Raw genomic sequence first — 17,788 nt, forward strand, 5'->3', positions numbered from 1 at the left:
ACAAGACTGTTCTTCACAATTCAAATTATTTTGTATTCTCTAAGCAACACAAACAAAACAAATAATACAAATCTACGAGATAAATCACTACAAGAAATCAGTAGCTAATTACAGTACAATTTACAAATCCACGCAAATATATATACAAAGAGAGGGAAAGAGAGGGGAAGGAGAGAGGGAGAGAGAGATATATGAGCATAGAGAGAGGGGAGAGAGATATGCATACCAGGAAAAGAGAGAGAGAGAGAGAAAGAGAGAGAGAGACACGCCTTCCTTGAATCCAAAAATAAGCCCCAAAGCCCTAGTTTTGAAGACGGACTAAAACCCCAAATTGAAGTCCAATTTAAACCCTAAACGAAACCATAACTAAAGCCCCAGTGAAAGAAGCATACGAATCAACCAAAGGAGGCTAGAAATAAGTAAACATTTATGTATGTATAGATTTTGCATAACCAGGAGAGGAGGCAGGGAGAAAGAGAGGGGAAGAGTGAAGGGGAGAGAGAGAAGCAAGAAAGAGAAAATGAAAATAAATTCAGATCTGAAGCAATTAGATTATTACACTGTCCTGTTTCTCAAAAGGCGGGGTGTTTTATTTTGGAAAAATCAGAAATAAAGGTTATGTTTCAATAAATTTTTTATTAAAATTTAAGTAGATTAAATATTGATAATTATTTTAAATATAAATAAATATATTTGGCTTTAATTTGGCTTGTCATTTTAACAGTCAAACTCGAGTTTGACTAGTACAACTAACTACTGTTTACTTCTGAATTTGTGTATCGATTATTTTAAAAATATTTCTCAACAATCCAACCGTATGGATGTCAATATATATATATATATATTAGTGATATAACCAAAATTTCATATCAAAATAATTTTATTTGGTTTGACATTTTAGCAGTCAAACATGATTTTGACTAATACATCTAATTAGTGTTTATTTTTGAATTTGTGTTACGATTATTTTAAAAATATTTTTCAACGATCCAACCATATGGATGTCAATATATATATATATATATATATATATATATATATATATTAGTGATATAACCAAAATTTCATATCAAATAATTTTATTTGGTTTGACCTTTTAACACAGTTTGACTAGTACAGCTAACTAATGTTGAATCTTGAATTAAGGTTTCGATTATTTTAAAAATATTTTTCAACGATCCAACCGTATGGATGTCAATAGATAAATATATTAGTGATATAACCAAAATTGCATATTAAAATAATTTTATTTGGTTTGACATTTTAACTATCAAGTATCAGTTCGACTAGTACAACTAACTAGTGTTGAATCCTCAATTAGTGTTACGATTATTTTAAAAATATTTTTCAATAATCCAACCGTATGGATGTCAATAGATAAATATATTAGTGATATAACCAAAATTTTATATCAAAATAATTTTATTTGGTTTGCCATTTTAATAGTCAAGCATCAGTTCGACTAGTACAGCTAACTAGTGTTGAATCCTGAATTAGTGTTACGATTATTTTAAAAATATTATTCAATAATCCAACCGTATGGATGTCAATAGATATATATATTAGTGATGTATCCAAAATTTCATATCAAAATAATTTTATTTGGTTTGACATTTTAACAGTCAAGCATCAGTTGACTAGTACAACTAACTAGTGTTGAATCCTGAATTAATGTTACGATTATTTTAAAAATATTTTTCAATAATCCAACCGTATAGATGTCGATAGATAAATATATTAGTGATATAACCAAAATTTTATATCAAAATAATTTTATTTGGTTTGCCATTTTAACAGTCAAGCATCACTTGGACTAGTACAGCTAACTAGTGTTGAATCCTGAATTAGTGTTACGATTATTTTAAAAATATTTTTCAATAATCCAACCGTATGGATGTCAATAGATATATATATTAGTGATGTACCCAAAATTTCATATCAAAATAATTTTATTTGGTATGACATTTTAACAGTCAAGCATCAGTTTGACTAGTACAGCTAACTAGTGTTGAATCTTGAATTAGTGTTTCGATTATTTTAAAAATATTTTTCAACGATCCAACGGTATGGATGTCAATAGATATATATATTAGTGATATAACAATATGTAGTCACTAATAATACTTGTAATTAAAAGAAAAAGAGAAACAATAGGTCATAAATAAATGCTTTTAATAAAAAAGGGCCAAAAACAATATAAATGAATTTTATAATCTTTTGAGCATATTTTGTGATTATAATATAATAGGTAATTAAGGTTCGAGGCCATGGAAAAATCATTTTAGAGGAGAACTTAAAAATCATATAATCATTAATTAGAATATAACTTATGATGTCTATATCTCACTTGTGTACTTTCTAAATACCTGTTTGTATTAATTTCACCTTTATTAACTTACGACCAAATATGTCAGATTGGATGAGTCTGAGTCGGAAATGACTTTTCGATCTATGATAATGGTCATTACGGATCAAAAAGGTAATAAATAACTTTTTCATTATCTTGAGTATTGGTCCCACCCATTTACATGGCAGCAACGTGAATGTTTAATAAAGTTTGATAAGCGACCAAGTTTTTGGTTACTTTTAAATCTACAATTCACCTTTGCTTGGTCCCAGTTTTCCTACTTGGCATGTATGTGCCACATGTCACGGTTGACTAGGATGTCACGGTGGTCCGTGTCAACTTTGGTTTGTTGGTCTTTTTCATGTTTATACACAAACAAAGAAATATTTTCATCAATTATATTCGATCACAATGTAACCCACCAACTTCATAAGAAATATTGTTGAAAATGGTCATAAATAGTCTATTTTGATCATTTTTGTATTACACCATTTTATTTTTTGGAAAAAACACTAATATATTATTTGAAATTATATAATATAATATATTTGCACTAAGATGTTTTTTTATAAATTACATAATGTGGTTGAAAAAAATTGTTGTATTTAGTACCAATTCTTTACTCCTATAAATTGTTTAACTTAATTAATTTAGAAATACATATTTCATAAAAAAAAATAAGTAAATTAGTTTTAAAAGTTCAAATTTGAATGATTCATGTAGAACTTTTAAATATTACTCTCTCGGTCCCTTTGAAATATATACAAATGGTTTGGTATTAAGAAATAGTGTAATTTTGAAGAAAAAAAGTAAGAAAATTGAGTAAAGTGATGGTACTCATCAATATTATATATATATAGGGGGCTACTTTAATACAAACCTCCTTATAATGAAAACTAAAAACTAAAATAATTTTTTTGTTAAATCACGTCAAAACATGGCACATATGGAGAAAAATACAGTGAAGTCGAATTTCAAAAAAAGTTCACCGATTAACAGGAAAAATTAAATAAAAAACGGAGGGGAAAAACTGGAATTATGTGTAGGAGGGAGCATATATATCGTGTGTACTACATCTAGGGGGGCCTTGGATTAGATTGATCTAAGGGCTGATATTAGTTTCTAGTTTTTATTTTAATTTTAGTTTCTATTTGATTATTTATATATATATATATATAACTAGTGAGTAGTTAATTTCTATATAACAAAATTTTACAATTTTGAGTCACTTTGAAAATGTATAGAATTGAGACAGAGAGAGTGGGAAATATGCACGGATTACAAAATTCAAAAATTTATCATTTGTATTTGTGTTTTTGGATTACTAAATAAAATAATAAATTTAATAAATATTTTATTTTGATATTTATCATACAACTATAAAAAATAAACAAAAATGTTATTTCTTTGTTTTTAAACCTTACAAAGAATATGAACTAAAAAAAATAATAGACAAATAGAAAAATTACTTGATTGAAGAATATTAGTAAAGAAATTTCTAAGAAATTTCCTACAAATTTCTAATGTTTTATATACCAACGCCTATATAAACTTAAGGGTGTTGCACATACTTCATAATCCCTAATTCCTCGACGGCCGCCCCAATCTTACCATATTCCAGAACTTCAAAATTTAGTATATGACCAACCAATTGAGCTGCAAAGATGGTGAGGAGAGTGGATCCCCGGAAGACATCAGGGTCTTTGTGCTAAAGGTACAACTAATTTCTAATAAATAAGATTTTGATTTGCTTTGTATTATAGGTTGGCACTTTTAATCCTTAAATTTTTTCATATATGTAGCTTTATCAGGGATTGTTCATTATACATCAAAGATCTGGGGAGGTATACATTCTAATTCCCTTTTTGATTCTTTTATATTGATTTTTATTTATTTTTATTAAAATAGTGTAATGTTTTGCACAGGAGGTGACAGGAAAGGTCACCCTATCACAGTTGCGGCTAAAGGGAGTTCTGCATAATCTTGCCCCAAAACTCGAAAAAGTGCGGCAGCCATCACAGTTGACCCCACTGTAGCAGCACAATACATCCGTCTGTTTTGCCCCTTCTTCCCATAAACCATGTCTCGTATTAGCTCATCTGATTCGAATGAGGGTGTCATCTGATTGTCCAAGGAGGTGGTAGTCATCCTCTTTGTCACTGTCCTTGTTGTACTAATTTTTTTTATTATCTATTATCTTTTAAATTCAAGCAATGTAATCCGGTTTGGAAATAATAGATAAATTAGTATCATGTTAATTATTATTAATCAAATATTGTTAAATTTGTGAGGATCTTTATGCAGATATCTTAAATTGATAATATTAGTTATCTCTTGTATACATTACTCAAAACTACAACAAAGAAGAGTTTATTTCATTTACTTTTATATAAATTATATAGCCATAACATCTTTTTATTGATTATTAACTATAAATTAAATTTTTAAAATTGAAATAAGTAACAATTACTTTATATAGACAAAAGTTTTAAATAATATCTATCCAACATTCCTATCAAGCAAAGTCTATATAATATGTAATATATCAATTGTATAATAATTTCAAACTAATTTTACTTTACTTATAAGTATTGTTTTGTATGTGTTTAAAAGCCTAGCACGTGTGGAGATAAATTTAAAATAAATTTAGTTGGCCAACAATCATCCAAAACAAAAATAAACTCCAAAGAACCCAAAATTTAATATATAAAATAAATTTCTAATCCACAATTAAATTCAAATGTAAACAAAAACAATATGTAATCACAAAGAAATGCTTTTAATGAAAAGAAAATGAGAAAAAAAATGATAAGTAGTGCACCAATAACATCTAATTATGTAAAAAAATATTAGAAAAATAAAATTATTAATATTATATAGGGATAAAAAAATATAAATGAATTTGAGAATCTCTTGATCACATTTTCAATTATAATATAATAGGTAATTAAGGTTGTAGGCCATGCGAAAATCCTTTCACACGATAGTATAAAAATCATATAATCATTAATTAGCTTATAATTCTTCTATGTCATTGTGAAATAATGATGAAAATGCCTATGTCTATAGCATTCTTGGAAAACTCTACACTTTCTTCGAACCACCCCTTTTCTTGATTGACCAATTTATTTATTTATTTTTTTTCCAAATTTATAGCAGATTTCATTAATAACATGAAAAAAATTCAATCGGTACAAACCCCCAATTCATCATGTAACCAGGTTGAAAAACAAATAGACGAACTAAATAATTAGCCTCTTTGTTTCCGGATTGCTTAACTGACTGAATACAATTATTCTGAAAATTAAAAATAAAGATAATGGTTTTTCGAGCGATCCAGCGTGCATCTCCACCGAAAACAGTAGTTTCACAATTGCCCTCACATTAATTCCATGGATCGTACAATGTTCAGAGGACTCAATTGCAAAAACTGAGAGGGCCCTCGTGTTATGAACAAAAATATTTTGTGAGAGGTGAGCACATGCGCTTTTCACTACCGAATCAAAAGCACCCCAACTATCTACCTGCCGGACACCATCTATAAATAATAACTCAATTAAACGAAACAAAAAAGAAGCGAATTTTTGAACAGAATCCAATATTTATTGAAAGGAAGTTAAAAACAAATGATAAAAATGTTGTATGGATGAAGAGAGAGGATGAAGATAGAGATGAAGATGGGTAGAAGGGTGAAGAAGGAGGTGTGATGATTAGGGTTAAAGGAAGACGGGGCGGCCGACTCTCATCGAGAGAGAGGGAGAACTGATTGACCAATTTTTTAATACTCTTTTTGACATATAATTCTAAACACTCTTTAGCCTTTCCGGGTTTTTGCATCTTCAAATTCCTTAATTAATAGAAAGAACTTAGGTGTGTGTAATGTACATAATTATAAAAATAAAAATAACATACAACAAACTTCTTGGTAACTTCTTCAGCCCATTTCGAATTTTGTGCAAGAATGGCAATACACGTGTATGCCCAACTGCCCATTTTGAACGAATAGTCGCATTCAATATCTTCACTGTTGTATCATTGTGTATACTATAAAATTAATTTTAATGTAGTCAGTCATAAACACAAAAGCTTCATAATCTATGAGCTAATCTTATTCATATTTTTCACATACATTTTGAAGTTGAATGAGATTTATACGATAAACATATATAAATAATTACTGTCCCACTTGGAATTTGATGCGGCATGGTGTTCTTGGTTTCTTTTCCCTAAACTTGTGATCGGAATGTGATCTAGGTCATTTCCATGCCCGAGTCTCTATATTGGTCTTACAAGTGTTTTTGGTAATCTTACGGGTGTTCTGATTGCGTGGAGAAGGTAGACTAGGTGTTCGTAAAATAGCACAAGTTCTTCGACTAAGTCCACGACCACGTCCCATGTCTCTGATTAGCATTTTCCCTGTATACTACAAAGTAATTAGAAAATATTTCCAAGTAATTAGATATCATTCATGCAAGATACTAAATATAACAAAAAAAACATAATTTCCAAGTCAGATAAATCGTCAAAATAATGAAAAACTAATAAAACAAGATCAAAAGCATTGATAAAATTCTACATACTCTCATTTCATATCATACGATTAAACTTAGAAATCTTAATTAGTATTCGTAAATACAACTCATAGAGAACTAACAACATTAAACCCATATCAAATAAAGACGCAAATAAATCCCCCTCTAGCTCTTACGCAAACATAGGTATACATAATCGAAACTTGATGTACATGACACAAAATAACAATACTACTTACTAATTGTATAATTTACATATTTTATTCATATTAAATCATAAAAAATGAACAATAACAACTAATGAAGCTCAAAAAACTCAAGCGTTTGAAGAACATATAACATTGAGATTTAACTCTTACCAAGTTCATAAAAAATTTATAAAATATAGATGAAAAACACATTCGGTTATTAATTTACTATAGAGAGCCACGTTTATTCTCTCCTTCTCCATCATACTTATACATATATATGTATAAACATGAATACACCCTACACATAAAAAAAATCATATGAACAACACAATTGAAACAAATTAAGACAGCCACATTCATTCTCTCTATATATCACACTCATACCTATAAATATATATATATATATATAAATAAAAATGCATATATATGTATAAAGAGGAACAAAAGATATACATATTAAGAACACACAAAATAAATTAAATAAGTTAGCAAATATAGGTAATTAGGATAACGCATTAATGTTATATATAGTCTATATGTGGTCTTATCTCTTTCAAATTAGTTGTTGATTAAATGTAATCCAACTAATAAATTTACAGTTTTAGGACTATATTTTTTCAAATCTAACCTAAATAATTTTTCTAATTTATTTACCCAAAAGTAAATGATTATTTAAAGAATACTTATATAGTAATTATTGAACTTTTGTAAAATGGTTTAGAGTTTCATGCAATAAGGGAAAATATAATAGGTTCGTATTAGTTTTCATTCTAGGAAAATAACGACATCATATTTACTATATACACCCTTTTTATCATCTATGCAACTCATGACAGATACTTAATTATTTAATAATGAATAGGAAAGTAGTGTGTTGGTTCAATTAAATGGCGGGTCATTATTGTACTTCTAAGCATTGCATGTTTATTTATACGCATTTGTATACTTATTTCTTATTTAATTATTAACATATTTAAATTTTGTATAAATTAGTTGTACTTTCTATATATTTACATGTTTACTTAGATGTACTTATATACTTATTTCCTATTTTATTAACCTACTTTAATATTACACATTAATAAAATATTAATCAGATATTCATATTTATGATTAAACAAACACAAAACTAGTATATTCTCATTATTGGTTTTCTTGAGCTTTCTAGGACTTATTTAAAGTTTCTCATGTTAGCTTTAATGTTGATATATCATAGAAATCCTTTAGAAAATTACTCCATTCACCACTTGATTAATAAAAAAGAGAGTCTTCTTAACTGTTAGTGGATTTCCCTTCAAAGTCTTAGTTATTAAGGTAAGATAACATGTATGGTTCTATGTATCCACATTCCATAATCTTTCAAAAATCTTGAGATTCTTACAATACCGAAATCGATTTTCTTGTTTGTCTCCATGCCGACGCACATTAGCAACTTAAATTTTTTATTAGCTCTAATCTCATTAATAATAATGGCTCTCGTTCATAAAAATTATCTGATCATGTAAATGTATTTGTTACATTGACACACACTAGAAAGACCCTACCTTTGTTTGAATACTCAATTGATTACAATTATTTCCCGTCATACCAGAAAATTTTGATCGCAACATATTTTTGTGAAAGTCATCTCTAAATCACAAAATCTATAATACCACTTTCTAAGAATTTAAATGTATAATAAATTATTGGAGATTACGCGAAAGAGTTTTTTTTTAAGTAATTCCATACAACTTACTCATACAAAACATATACATAAAACTTCCAACTGCAATGAAATAATTTGATCATTTTCTATGAATACAAAACTTAGAAGATTGTCATATTTATGCGGCTAGGTCTACATGGAATTTACAAGAATATTCGCACCTAAGTTAATATGTAATTGAATAAGTACATGATTTAATCACATATAGAAATGCAAAATTATGAACTCGAAGACTATTCTATTTTCATAAAAAAGCAAATTAAAGTGTATCTTAGCTTGTTTTAAAACAACATACATTTATAATCTTCATATGTACTACCTTTAGTTAGCAAGGAGAGATTCTTTAAAAAAATTGGATGAAATTTTCCGCATTGAATTTTTTGGCTCTCCTAAATTCAATTGATTTTGGTCAAATTTATTATTTGGAAATGGCATGAAATTTCCTATAACTTTTAAAACTTTTGGGGCAAAATTTGGTGGAAATTTCCCTCTATTTTGAAATTTATATTTCTACACAAATCCGTTTGTATGTATCTAATTTGGCCACATTCAATTGTATTTAGTATATTCAGAATTTTAAATAATTTATTTAAACTATTTAAATGTTAGTGAATATTTTAAAAAATATGTATACACACAATAATAACATTCATCCCAACTACAAGTTTATGTGGTATAAAAATATATGTGATGAATGAACTTTTATTTAAATTTTATGATACTTCCGTGAAATTTAAATATATATTTATAAAAAAAAGTTTAAAAAATTATGAAAGACATTCACTATATTTTTTGACAAAATATTAGTGAGCTAATAATTAACTTGTTTTTGAATCTCTACATTAGAGTAGGTAGTATGATTACATGGGGTTATAAATTTAAATTTTAGGGTATCGATTAGGGTTTTAGTTTTTAATTTATATCTCATTTATTTTGAGTAATCTATTACGGATGTGATTATTCGAATTATTTTATAAATTCGAATTTAGGGGGTGAGATTCTTACCATAGAGTGTTCCTACTATTTAGAATAATATTAGACCATCCAACCACATGGATGTTAAAATGGTTACAAGAAAATGTTATATACAAATTTTAACAATTTTTAATCATTAGACCTCGATTATTTTAACAAATAAGGTATCATTAACTTAACTAAATATTTCACCACAATCTTTTTCGTGGAATTTATGCTCAAATTGACCAACTTCATGATTTTAAATTTTTTATTAAAATAACAAGTTGTGAATATAATTTATTATATTTTTAATATTATAATATTTGTAGGAAAAAAGTTAATTAATTACAATTTTAATTTTCTAGAAATTATAAGAAAGCATAAGAAAAATATTAATCGACACTCCTAAATTCGAACGGTTACAGTTGAATTTAGTGCCACTTCAGTAGTCCCCTTACATTAGATCTAACACACAAAATTTAACCCCTAAAACACTCATCCAATGGTTGAATTTATATTTAATAAAACCAAATTATAAGTAAAAAAACAACACTCATCCAATGGTTGAATTTACATTTAATAAAACCAAATTATAAGTAAAAAAACAAAAAAATGATAAAATAAAATTTTTAACCCGAAGCCCTCCTTTCACTCACGTAACCCACCCCTTCTCTTTTTCTCTCTCCCCCTCTATTTCTATTTGTGTCCCTCCCACCATCTTACTCTCCCTCCTGAAGGTAATAATTCGGTAGAGAGCTAGGTAGATAATTTTTCAAAAATTTCCATTTTCTTGATTTTAATTCGAATTAGACTTTTTACTTTAGGTTGTTTATTCATGTGTTTTGAAGTTACGAATCGATAGATCATTGAACATGAGCGTGTAGATAGTTTTTTCATGATTTATGATTGACTGTGTTGCTCCATTTACATGCTTGGTATGTGGTGGGGAAATTGTTTATATTAAGGTTTTTTTAGTTTGGTGAATTTTTTGTTAATGTTGTTTTTTTCTTTACAGACCTTCAATTGATTTTGGCCGGAATCGGTTAAATGCTAGTTATTTGTAAGTTTGGATATGAATATGAGATTGTTGGGTCAATTTTGAGTGTATTAAATTGAAAAATTGAACTGAAAACTGAGCTTTTTTGGAGAAATTAAAGCTGCTGGAATATGACTGGACCTGGGTAAACTCACCGGAATCTGGAAATTTTCCAATTTCCAGCGAGAGATTTGTCTCTTAAAACTGGTGTTTGTTAATTCAACCGAAGGTGGGGGAATTTAGATTCGCATCTTTGACCATATACGGTCAATTTAATTTTAGGCAGACATTTTAAATTTATTCAAAATATTTAATATTTTGGGCGGGATTTTCAATTTTTTGGTGAAAAGTCAAATTCGACTACCTTGGTCAAATTTGGCCAGTTGAATTTAAGCGGTTTTTTTTAAATGGTCAAAATTAGCTGGTCCAATTTACTTTAAAAATGACTGACTTACTAAATATTCCTCCCGTATCATGACCGATCCAGAAACTAAAAGATACGACCGTGTCCTGACATATTTAGGTAAATGCGAGGACTTTTGGCCGGTCGTATTTACCTGTTTTTCTTATAGTGATAGCTCATCTAAATACGAGGGGTTTGTTAAAATGACGTAATATATAATTTGATCCACATGTTAAATGACTTAATCAAGGGAAAGATGGGATCTAATAAATTCGACATCATAAACTTTGAAATTCTTGAAGAATTGCCCTCACCGATTTTCCAATTTTCAAATAGTTCTTGGCTAAATGATATTATACTTCATTTTGATGTCTCTCAACTTTGTTTCTTTCATTTTGTACTTAGTGGTGCAACAAACCATATGGTTTCTCTAACCCTCTCAGTTATCTACCTCTCTTTCACCTTTTTCAGTTGATGGAAGTGCTTTGGGCGTGGATCCTATCACGTTTTGCCTTTCCAATTAAAATTCAAATAAATTCTCTTGTGTAATAAAGAAATATTTAATCTCATTACATCCTTTATTTCACAAATTCCATATATTGGCATATTAGTTGTTGTATGTTCTTGCAATGACTTGGTTTGCCAAATGTTCATGGTTGTGGTGGTTAATATGTTAAGAGACACCAACACCAAAGGTAAGTCTCATCTGGAGAAAATTAAGGGTTGAGGTATTGTTTCGACCACTTCAAATTGTTTTCATCTTATATCCTTTTCATTTATGAAGGAATAATATGTGCAAAGTTTATATATTTTTTTTAATATTTTTTGTTTTAATAAAAGTATTGTTGCTTGATTGTCAGGTTTATTAATTATATCATTCACGAGGATTTAATTAAACATGGGTTTTTAAAATATTTTTTATTTTTGTTAAAGTATTGTTCCTTGATTAGGTTATAACTGTTCCAGTCATACCTGGTAAGGCTTTAAGAGGACATAAGAGAAACTGCAATAGATTAGTTATTCATTCTCCTAATTTTTGTAACTTAAATTTTAGGGAATGAGTGTACTAGTACAACGGATTAAGCATCATCTCTCCCAAGAATTTGAAGAAGGAAGACTGTGCATCTTCACCAGTGTAACAGATTTTTTCTTATGTACACACATTTGCAACATGATGCTCTATGATATGATACATTATTTCTCTACTTGTTTGGGGTCAACTTCAACTTTATACTCACATCCGTGTGCCTCCAGACTCAACTGCAGTTCAGAAGTACACGGTTTAAGTTCCAACTGTATCATTACTGCAAATGTTTGCTTTCCAGCATGGGTGATGGACCCTGGACCTGCTGTGCATTATGGGTGTAAATTATTAATATTATCAAAACAATTCCATTAGTGTTGCAACTATTCTGAATTTTCAGATGTTGCCAGTAGCCGTGAACCATTTGACCTCTGTGAACAACATTATGGAAATTCCTTTAACCTCCAAGGCCTATTTAACCAGCAGCATAATTCAGAGCACAAGCTCCTGATTAGCATATCCAGACGACTGGGGCACATGGCTCCATGGGCCCACATGATGAATTGAAGAGGAGAAGTTCCAAAGGTTCATCAGATGTGAATTCAGGAGCAGTTCTCTAGGCTCATCAGATGAGTAATCCAAAAGCATGAGAATTTCTTAGGTTATTAGATTTTTAACCAAAAATGAGAACTTTATAAGGTACATTACAAAAGGACAAGTGCAAGAGGATAATTGGAATTTAAATCGAAAAGGAGAAGGTCTAGCTGTCTGTCTCTCACATGATAACTACAAAGAGAGAAGTTTTGCAATGAATAGACACAAAGAACAGAAGCAAAACCTGTAATTAAATATCAAACATGTATAAGTATCCCAGACAAGAAAAGAAAAAAGCTAGATGAGATTAGATGAGATTGTCAAGAAGTGTATCTTTACCGCATATGACAAAAGAAGCAAGGTCTATCGACTCTATAAACCACTAAAAAAATTTAATCTTTTCACGTGGTTGTATGCATGATGAAGTAGACTTTCGGTGATGGAGCGTAAAAGAAAGAATTGTAGCAGGTCTATTGTGTAATGATTGATGATGATGAAGATAACTCTTTGTGTAATGATTGATGATGATGATGAAGATAAATCAACAAAGATAATAGTGGAAATGATGATCCAATCCTCGGCAAAAGTTCTTAACAAATTCCTATATGTTGACACAATTGACATCAGAACGTAGAAGCAATAGTGTAGGTGGGCACCAAAAATATACGGAGTCTCCATGACATCTATAATGCAATAAGTCAGCTGGTACAAACAACCTTTATATGGTTATTCCTTTGTTTTGTTTAATGATCTACTAAAATTTTAGTGCTTGAGTCACTTTCAGAAGATAAAGAATTCTCCCTAATTTAGGAATCTAAAAAAGTAGATGAATAATATGTTCTTACCTGTGTGCCCTTGAACTTGTTGCTGATCTTCTTCTTGTTGGGACCCAGGTCCGGTCTTGGCTTTGTGACTGTCCTTGGGTATTGGCCTTGGTGTTGCCCTTGATATTGTTCTTGCTGTAGGCGAAACAATAGAGTAAAACTACTCAAATTTCACAAACTAAACATGTTAACATGTTGATGCTTTAAAATAATTAAAATACTAATTTTTAAAAGAAAAACAAAAAATCAAAGAAATTATAATATATTCTAAATGCATTTCTCAATGTAAAATTAATTCTGCTGATCCGCCAGACCTTAAATCTTGAAACACTACAAAGTGTCAAATTTTATTTACAATTACAAAATTGAAAGCCTTAATATCATAAAATGAATCCATATATAGTTTAAGTTGGTCACATAGACATATATTTAAATATATATTTCATACAACACCCATAAAAACATTAATTAATTTCCTACAAAGAGAATAATCACATGAGAGTTAAAAGAATTATCTCAAGTTTTTCATTACCTAAGCTTAGAGTTTATAAGGGATAACACAAGATTGTGGGGGTACTTGTACAAATAATACACATATTTGTGTAGAAAAATTTTAGTGGGGTTATTAAGACATACATCTAACATAATAGAGCTAACATATGTGAATTTAAACTTCTACGGATGTTTTTAAAAAGTACGAGTGCTAGAATTGAAATGGACGTTCTACATTCTTCTTACCATCTTCATTTTTTAAAAAATAAATGCCAAAATAGTAATATTATAATTTGAATAAATATATTTCATAATATATAGATTTTTAAAAGTAAGTCATATGTTTGGGAGAATATTATATTGGATTTTGAAATGATGCAAGTATAATCAAAATTATTTAATTTTCTATGCGAATAGAAGATGGACAATCATAAATAAAAAACAATAATTAATGTATTATACCTACAAAAACCATCTCATAATCTTCTTCTATATTTATGTGGCTTCTCAAACAAACATTTTAAAAATATTTTGAGGTTAAAGCTAGTATGATTAGGCTCATAAATATATTCTATTGAATATTGTATAATTTTTAAAAATAAAATACAATATAAAATATTATGGTTATAATAGTTTGATATTTTGAGTACAAGCATGTAGGTAAAACATGATAATGATTTGTTAATCATTTAAATTATATAGTTATTTAAATGCTATAGGGAGAAACCATCTATACTATACTATTATAATTGATTGGTTTGGTCCGTGCTTAACACATTCCTAAAATATTTGCTACCACCTTCCAAAAAAAATTAAACACATATAATTTATTAAAATATTTAATTTATGTATCCAACATAACTACAAACTCTATCATTTGTACTACTTATATCTATATTATACTACTTAAACTCTAACTTCTTTACAAACTCTACTATACTACTTACATAAAAAAATAATTATATCATTAATTTCATATTTACATTAAATATTTTATAATTTATTTTCTTTTTATGAAAATAAGTAATTTACAAAAGTATGACAAGAAATATTAAAATTACCGGGCACCGCACGGGTTATAGGATAATTTATCGTACAAAATATATATTATTAATTAATAACATATTGTTCAATTTCAATTAATTTAATAAATTATTTAATAATCTATTATTCTATTTTATTTATTTTATTAAGTGTTTTACTTTTAATAAAAAAAAGGTTGATAAGAATTTGGGCGATTAATAGAGTTTGTAGTTAAATTTGATATATAAATTAATTATTTTAATAAATTATATGTGTCTATATTATTTTGAAAAGTGCTAACAAAATTTTAGAATAGTGTTAACCAAGATCAAATCAATCAATTATACCATATTTTCCTTGAAAAATGTCAAAATTAATCCGGACAGCGCACGAATTATTAAATAATTTATTTATTTTTTATAAAAATAAGATTATACTAATAATAGGAAAAAAATATTAAAATTAATCCGTGCATCGCACGGGTTACACGCTTGTATAACATTAAAGAAGAATTCAATTATCAAATTATTAGTAACTTTATTTTCTGTGAGATACGAAATAAGGTCATATATATGTTTACTATAATATTTTTGTCCGAATTAGAAAAAAAAGGATTGAAATTTAAGTATCTAATTATAATCAATACATAAAAAAATGTAAGACCTTTTCAATTATAAGGCCTTTTCAATTTATGGGTATTATGATTAATTGATTTCAATTGTTTAGGTATAATGTAAGACTTTATTGTTAAGGTACTTTTGTACATGTGTTGATATACTCATACCTATCATCTCACCTATCATCGCAGTTCTTAATCCCATAATCTTACTCAGCCTCTTTAATACTTAGTTATATATATATATAATGTATATGTATAACATTCCCCCGTTTATCGATCCCCATCAATGTATATTGTTACTCGAATTATGACAAATTAGCAAGCCATCTGGTTGTTTTTTAACATGTCATAGAGCCATATCAGCACTCAGTTAGTCCATTTAAATATGTTGACAGTGATCATGTAAATGCAAGTTAGTCGACTGCAAACTTTTTGAGTTCAATTACCCAACTACAAAGAAGTGAGTTCAATTATGTTTTAGCCTATTAACCAGAAATAAAGTAGTTTAGATTAAAGGTGGGAGTATATAATATATATAGATAAATAGATCGGGTTTTTAATAAATATGTTTGTATTGGATTTTAATAAGCTCACTTCACGAATGTTGTTTAGCCCAAAATACCGATCAATGATTTATCTTGAATGCGACTTTAATATAGTACTAACTAACAACTTATGTGATGCACGAGTTTATATTATTGTGATATAAATAATGCAATGATTCTAATATGATTTTAGTGCGAATAATAATATTATTTTAATTGGATATTAATATATCTAAATTGGATAAAAATATATACTGTATAAAGCACTAAAAAAATATTATATTTCCATATTAGAATTTAAGCTATCACTTTAAATTGGATTTTTAAAAAAATATGTTTTATTAGATTTTAGTAACCCATTTTTATCAAATCCATTGATTTTGAGTAGTTAATCCCATTGTAATGACCAACGATTTATCTTAAGTTCGGCTTTATAGTAGTATAGAATATCGAACAACGCATGCGATGCACGAGCTTATTTTAATATTATAGTTGTAATGTTCTGAATCTAATATGAATATATTGTGCATAATAATAATTGAAAATTAATAAATCTAAATTGGATATAGATATATATTATTTAAAGAATTATCAAATTATTATGATTACAGATTCTAAACTTATAATATATCACTTTGTATTAGTTTTAAGATGATTGTTTGTAATAGATCTTAATAAGCTATCATGTTTATACCATGTAAGCTCATCTTTGTATTAGATTTTAATAAGCTCATTTTTCCTGTCGAGGCCATAATTCTCATGAACGATTTATCTTGAGTTTGGTTTTAATATAGTAGTATAGATAACATGTGCGATGCACATACTTATTTTAATATGGATGTTATAATATTATATATGACCTTATTATGATTTTATTGTGCATAAAAATAATATTTTAGTTCGATAATAATAATCCTAATTTGGATATAGATATAACCTATCTAAGGATTAACGAATTATTATGATTTCGGATTGTAAATTTATACCCTGTCACTTTGTATTGGTTTTACAGGATTGTTTGCATTAGCTGTAAGCCGATCATACCCAAGTCTGTTGATACCAAGTAAGCTCATGTTTGTAGTAGAATTTAGTAAGCACGTTTTACTAAGTCCGTTGGCCCCATGTTTTCCCGTTGAGCATATAATACCGACCTACGATTTATGTTTAATTCGTTTTAAAATATTAGTATGAAAATAACAACATGAAGTTATCTTTAACGACATATGCTCCTTGCCTAGAAAACTTGTTCTCTCAATTAAAAATAGAAGACATTATCCATCCATATGAAGAGACACATGAATTGCTAGTGGATGGTACCATGGAGATTAAAAATGTTGAGGTATGATCTTTGTAACAGCTGCATAGAATTTTATACATAACCTCTGTCCATGTATCATGGTTCGATACTTTGAAGAGTAAAGATAAAAGAAACCAAGTACCTTTTTAAGTCCCTGCTAATTCACTTTTCCATATTATGTCCTTGTCGGAAATGTTTT

The sequence above is a fragment of the Apium graveolens genome, unplaced genomic scaffold, assembly GCF_009905375.1.
Source record: "Apium graveolens cultivar Ventura unplaced genomic scaffold, ASM990537v1 ctg6284, whole genome shotgun sequence".
NCBI classification, from domain to species: domain Eukaryota; kingdom Viridiplantae; phylum Streptophyta; class Magnoliopsida; order Apiales; family Apiaceae; genus Apium; species Apium graveolens.